The 6,584-nt window shown below is 42.5% G+C and overlaps 1 long non-coding RNA gene across 4 annotated transcripts; it reads left to right on the top strand.

The window, feature by feature from the left end:
- The first annotated feature begins 855 nt into the window (after positions 1-855).
- Positions 856-5,714, top strand: LOC115125323 (uncharacterized). 4 transcript variants are annotated; one of them, XR_010464039.1, is made up of 4 exons: positions 856-967; positions 2,987-3,041; positions 3,188-3,277; positions 3,731-5,714. It is a non-coding gene; the product is annotated as an uncharacterized LOC115125323 (long non-coding RNA). The 4 variants fall into 4 exon arrangements; XR_003862944.2 differs by having other exon boundaries at positions 2,987-3,277; XR_003862946.2 differs by lacking the exon at positions 856-967 and having other exon boundaries at positions 2,551-3,041.
- The last annotated feature ends 870 nt before the right edge of the window (positions 5,715-6,584 follow it).

Here is a 6,584-nt window from a genome sequence, read left to right as displayed (position 1 = left end):
ATATAGAGAGAGACAAAGAGAGAGAGACAACACTGTATATATACATAATATTACATTTGTAATGTCTTTATTATTTTGAAACTTCTGTATGTGTAATGTTTACTCTTAGTTTTTATTGTTTATTTCACATTTGTATATTATCTACCTCACTTGCTTTGGCAACGTTAACATATGTTTCCCAAGCCAATAAAGCCCCTTGAATTTAATTGAGAGAGAGAGAGAGAGAGAGAGAGAGAGAGGATGGTGTGTGTATTGTGGCCGAGAGCACAAGTGTTCTTGATGATGAAACAAGCAAGCAATAAACAAACTTTAACTCACCATCACCAACATTCCTCACAGTCCAGACCCCATACTAATAAAGTGAGGAATACATTGTAAATTGAATTCAAGGTTATCCCGGTTGTAACCTACAGTGTTGGCCTACCGTACTAGCCTACATCGACGATGAAACAACATTGCCATCAAGCGGACATTGGAATTCACACATTGTTATACCAAGCGCCAAGCCAAAGATTATGTATTGAAAAGAGACCGCTCAAACAACGGAAATACATGTCCTCAAAGATGGAAGCCAGACGGGAGAGGCGAGACAAGATGGGATCACTCCTTAAACAACCTAACCATTACGGAACTTCTATTCGATCAAATAAACATCACGTAGCAATTACATTTTTTTGTTGACCAAATTTTACACTCTCTCATTATCCTCCATTACAACTCTTCAATGAGTGGTTTTATTTTGGTGGACAGATTTCGAGCAGAGTAAATCCTCTCGCTTTGCCTCTTCCTCTCTGGAAAAGCTTCGAAAACACCAGCGATTGGCTGCTTTCATGCTGCGTCATTTCCTGGAAATGACTTTCAACGGAAAGAGTATTTGGCGCGGTAACTTCGGTTGTGTTGAGCTGTGTACCAAGAGAGATGAAGGTTGTCAATAAATAGCAATGTCTCGAGCTTCTAACACAGAGAAGTGAGTCTGAACGCAAAGTTACTGTAAACAAACAAGCATGTTAGCGAGCTAGACAAGAGGGAACATGAAAATACTGCTTAGTCAGCAAGCTCATGCTGTCAGCTAACGTTACAATAGCTCTCACTAACAACAAAGAAACTATTAGCCAGTTAACGTTAGCTAGCTTTTCCAGAATTACTAGATTTAGTTACATTTACACTGAATGATCGTAATATGAATAATTACCCACAGTTAGCTGGCTAGCTACTCTGTGATGATGACATTTTAGAAAGTGGTCTGTCGCTAGCGAAATTTAGCAACGCGGGTCTGTTTACATATATTAGCGTTTCTCCTATTGTAATTGGGTTACACCGAAACAGGAAGTCAGAAGTTCCATTTCAATGTATTATTAAACAGACTTTCCAAACGTCCTCTGCTTTACAACAGATCCATGTTTGGAAAGTCTCTTTTAATATACTGAACAAAAATAAATGCAACAATTTTACTGAGTTACAGTTCATATCAGGAAATCAGTTCATTGAAATAAATTCATTAGGCCCTAATCTGGATTTCACATGACTGGGCACGGGTGTAGGTCTGGGAGGGCATAGGCCCACCCACTTGGGATCCAGGCCCAGACAATTAGAATTGGTTTTTCCCCACAAAAGGGCTTTAAAGACAGAAATACTCCTCAGTATCATCAGCTGTCCGAGTGGCTGGTCTCAGACGATCCTGCAGGTGAAGAAGTCTGATGTGGAGGTTACACGTGGCTGCGGTTGCAAGGCCGGTTGGATGTACTGCCATATTCTCAAAAATGATATTGGTGGTGGCTTATGGTAGAGAAATTAACGTTAAATTCTTGCAACAGCTCTGGTGGACATTCCTGCTGTCAGCATGCCAATTGCACGCTCCCTCAACTTGAGACATCTGTGGCATTGTGTTGTTTGACAAAACTGCACATTTTAGAGTGGCCATACCCTACTCAGTAAATTGGATTCAGTCCATCTCTTGTCACCAAAGCCCCATATGCTACCCACCACTGCGACCTGTACGCTCTCGTTGGCTGGCCCTCGCTTCATACTCGTCGCCAAACCCACTGGCTCCAGGTCATCTACAAGACCCTTCTAGGTAAAGTCCCCCCTTATCTCAGCTCGCTGGTCACCATAGCAGCACCCACCTGTAGCACGCGCTCCAACAGGTATATCTCTCTGGTCACCCCCAAAACCAATTCTACCTTTGTCCGCCACTCCTTCCAGTTCTCTGCTGCCAATGACTGGAATGAACTACAAAAATCTCTGAAACTGGAAACACTTATCCCCCTCACTAGCTTTAAGCACCAGCTGTCAGAGCAGCTCACAGATTACTGTTCCAGTGTTATACTTGCTATATTGTATTTACTTTTTTTTGCCTTTACCTCCCATAGACTTATTTTTCTACTGTATTATTGATTGTATGTTTGTTTTACTCCATGTGTAACTCTGTGTTGTTGTATGTGTCAAACTGCTTTTGCTTTCTTGGCCAGGTCGCAATTGTAAATGAGAACTTGTTCTAAACTTGCCTACCTGGTTAAATAAAGGTGGGGGGATGTCCCCAGCACAAGGTGCACCTGTGTAATGATCAGGCTGTTTAATCAACTTCTTGTTATGCCACACCTGTCAGGTGGATGGATTATCTTGGCAAAGTAGAAATGCTCACTAACAGGGATGTAAACAGATTTCTGCACAAAGTTGGAGAGCGAAGGTTTTTGTGCGTATGGAACATTTCTGGGATCTTTTATTTCAGCTGAAACACGGGACCGACACTTTACATGTTGTGTTTATATTTCTGTTCAGTAAAATATGTTACTTTAGATATTGTCTCAAATTCCCCCGTCATAATGACCAACGGATTCTAAAATGTATTTTCATTTTATTTAACTTCTGGCATCCCACAGACTGTTCTTGTGCAACCCAATACAATCGGAAGTAACACTAGTGTATGTAAATACACCCGCGTTGCTAAAAGCAGGTAGTCACTTGCCTGCCCTGAATGTGCTTTCAGGGGATGACTGGTCTGGCAGCTCAACAGAGCCAAGGGAGAGAAGGTCAAATACGAGGTGATAGTCGTGTGTGTGTGTTCGTTGTCCGAGCCCTGTTCCGACAGGTGTGTTAACAGTTTCGCCCCTTTCAATCTGTGTGTTTAGTGAACAAGTTGTCTAGTGTGTGTTATAGCCTTGTTTTGATGTGTGTGTGCTGTGTCTAGGTGGCGGATTTGACCAGTGTGTATGAAGAGGTGGACGAGGAACTCTCGGATGGCGAGAGAGGCAGGACGGTGACTGGATCGTTGATGATGGTGAGTTAGTGTAAAACACCTCCACCCTTTCTGCTTATCAGTCACACACAGCCAGCCAGTCAGCCAGCCAGCCAGTCAGCCAGCCAGCCAGCCAGCCAGCCAGCCAGCCAGTCAGTCAGCCAGTCAGCCAGCCAGACAGACTTGATCCGTGAGACACATTTGACAGAAGTACTGAAAGTTACACATTCTAGCACCAAATGTTCTACTATCGAAAAAGTATCACCGTTTCGGTATACCGTACAACACTACCGTAGACCAGCCTTTCTTAAAGTATGGTTCGGTCGCGGACATGTTAATGGTGGGTCGTGACGTGTCAGAGTACATTTATAATGATTTAATTAATTACTGAAATTGATTTGGCCAAGTGCGTCTGCGCTCTCTGCTCAGTTTGGCACGAGTGTGAGAGGGAGATGCCCGTGTGTTTCGTGGTTTACCAGATCTTTTTTTCTGCAGTTTTCTTGAAGATCACTCCGCGACACACACAATGCAGTGGTTCAGCAGAAGATGATGCGCTGTCTGCCGCTGACTTCTCACTCGCCATCTCTCACCGCCGTCATCAAATGGACTCATGCTAGCAACAAGTTCTGACTGAGCTCTATTGTCATGAAACGCTATACAACTGCAGAGTTTCTCTCTTTCTCTTACAAAGTTATAACGAGGCCCACAATGTGTTCTGTGCGGGGGAAGTGCTGACTAATGAGTCTCTCATAACGGACAAATGAGTAAAAGGACACGCCCTGACCAAACATCCACAACATGACCCAGAGAGTTATTTCAGAACAGGGCAGAATGCTTCAGGAAACAATGCTTCAGGAAACAGTGCTTCAGGAAACAGTGCTTCAGGAAACAGTGCTTCAGGAATCAGTGCTTCAGGAAACAGTGCTTCGACAGTGGAAAAGTAAGTCAGCTAGCAAGACATTGTTGTCATTTTATAACAGGTGATGGATGATAAGCAGAAATAAGGGAGTACTAACTAACTCTCATAGTAGTAGATGTGAGTTTCTCTTTCAAACAATCCGCTGGCATTGTACACAGCTAATAGCTAACAAAGCAAGCTAGCTACTGATAGTGCAACCATCAGTAACAGCCCAGATGAAAAATGATCAGGCCTACTGTTCATCTTACTTTTGAAAACTAGTCTAGGTTGGAACTGTTGCTGTTAAAATACAATAATATTTTTTATTCTTAACTGGAATAAACTGATTGAAGCAAGATGCTTTTTGAGGCAAACACTCACACAGTTATGAGTTGTTCATCTACAACAGGAAGCGGTCTTCTGCCTGACTGAGAACCCACTCACACAGTTCTGGGTTGTTCATCTACAACAGGAAGCAGTATCCTGCCTGACTGAGAACCCACTCACACAGTTCTGGGTTGTTCATCTACAACAGGAAGCAGTATCCTGCCTGACTGAGAACCCACTCACACAGTTCTGGGTTGTTCATCTACAGCAGGAAGCGGTCTCCTGCCTGACTGAGAACCCACTCACACAGTTCTGGGTTGTTCATCTACAGCAGGAAGCGGTCTCCTGCCTGACTGAGAACCCACTCACACAGTTATGGGTTGTTCATCTACAGCAGGAAGCGGTCTCCTGCCTGACTGAGAAAGCAGTAGATGTTCTGGTCCAGTTTGGTACCACATACCTATGTGAGTCAGGGTGTTCAACTCTAACGTACAGAAACAGTTTCAAGGCTGAGCATCACCTCATTGTTTTACTGTCTAAAACAGAGCCCAGAATATAGACGTGCTTGTTGGTCACATCACACAGATGTAGACCGATCTGTTTATTCCAGTTCAGAGTAAGACATATGTATTGTATTTTAACAGCAACAGTTCCCACCTTGACTTTCGTTCAACAGTAAGATGTACAGTAGGCCTGATCATTTTTCATCTGGACTGTTACTGAGGGTTGCACATCAAAAAGCTGGCGGTCGGTCCCGGAGTTGAGAGACAACTTGAGTATAAATACAATGGAGCATTTACGCTTGATATGCGGACTGATGATTTTTGAAAAATTGTCACGGTGGGCTTTTGGTTTCTCTCCCTCTAAGAAACATAAATGGCTCTAAATAACAAACGGACTTGATTTACCACAGTGTGAAGGAGTATTAAACCCTCTTTAGAAAGTGAGTTTCTGAGTCCTTTGCTGATGTGTAGAAGAAACTGAATTGAAAGAGAGTCCAGCGAGGATAGGGAGGGGGGAAAAAGGTGAGCTGAGCTACTTTGTTTATTTATGAAATATTCTAGTTTATTTAGGCAATTTTAATATATATGTTTAGGCTTGGCCTGTTTAGTAGGCTATTTGTCAGCATAACGCTGGGTTTTCTGTAAAAAATACATGTTTTGACCAAGTTAATCTGTGTTAAATTATTTGTAACATTGTGTTTGCAATGAAGAATGTAAACAAAATAAATGATGTTCATAATGAATAATCGGATGCGTGTCGCAAGCTTGTCATCTTTATTACATTTTTTTTTGTACGATTTAAAAAGGTATATTTTTAGACGATACAGAACATACACATACAAAGGGAAACTACATTACAGCTGTCCAGACCCACCTGCTCGCACCCCGTCACACTCGGCCACGTGGCCTCAAACTACACCATTTTGTTTCTCTCTGTCGTCCACACGCACTTTCAACATTGGATAATAGGCTGACGTTGGTTGATTTTTCAGTTTTTAAGTATATGTTTTTTCAAGATGTTTGACGAAAACTATCGTATCTCACTGCACCCTTATGCCATATGTCTTGAAATATGCAGACCGGTGGATTAAACGTTAATTTACATTGTAATACTTCTGACAGCCACATTTCTAACCCCTCCCATAACTGTTGGACTTTAACATTCTCAGAAGGCATTTATTATTATAACCTAATAAAGAATTCCTCTTTTCCTGCATTCATTAATTTGTCTGCTGTTTTTCAGCATTTGGCGAAAAAGAAGCCATGCCATGACATTCCCCCCACAATGCCATGCTGCACATTGACAACTCAAATTGCTTTAAAGAGAATTCTAATATTAGACAACGAATTTACTAAAACATTCACTTCAGAAACAGTCCATTCATCACTGGAATTCTTCAGATTGCTGTGCAGGAATAGGACTTTATCCACCGTACCTGGTCGCAGGCTGGCTTCTCTCTGAAACCACACCTCCATCTGAAGGTGAGTCTTTAACCCCCGTGCCTGGTCGTAGGCTAACAGCTGACTTCTCTCTGAAACCACACCTCCATCTGAAGGTGAGTCTTTAACCACCGTACCTGGTCGCAGGCTAACAGCTGACTTCTCTCTGAAACCACACCTC

The sequence above is a fragment of the Oncorhynchus nerka genome, linkage group LG6, assembly GCF_034236695.1.
Source record: "Oncorhynchus nerka isolate Pitt River linkage group LG6, Oner_Uvic_2.0, whole genome shotgun sequence".
Taxonomy (NCBI): Eukaryota; Metazoa; Chordata; class Actinopteri; order Salmoniformes; family Salmonidae; genus Oncorhynchus; species Oncorhynchus nerka.
The sequence above is the reverse complement of the archived record's forward strand: the minus strand, read 5'-3'. Positions and strand labels throughout refer to the sequence as shown.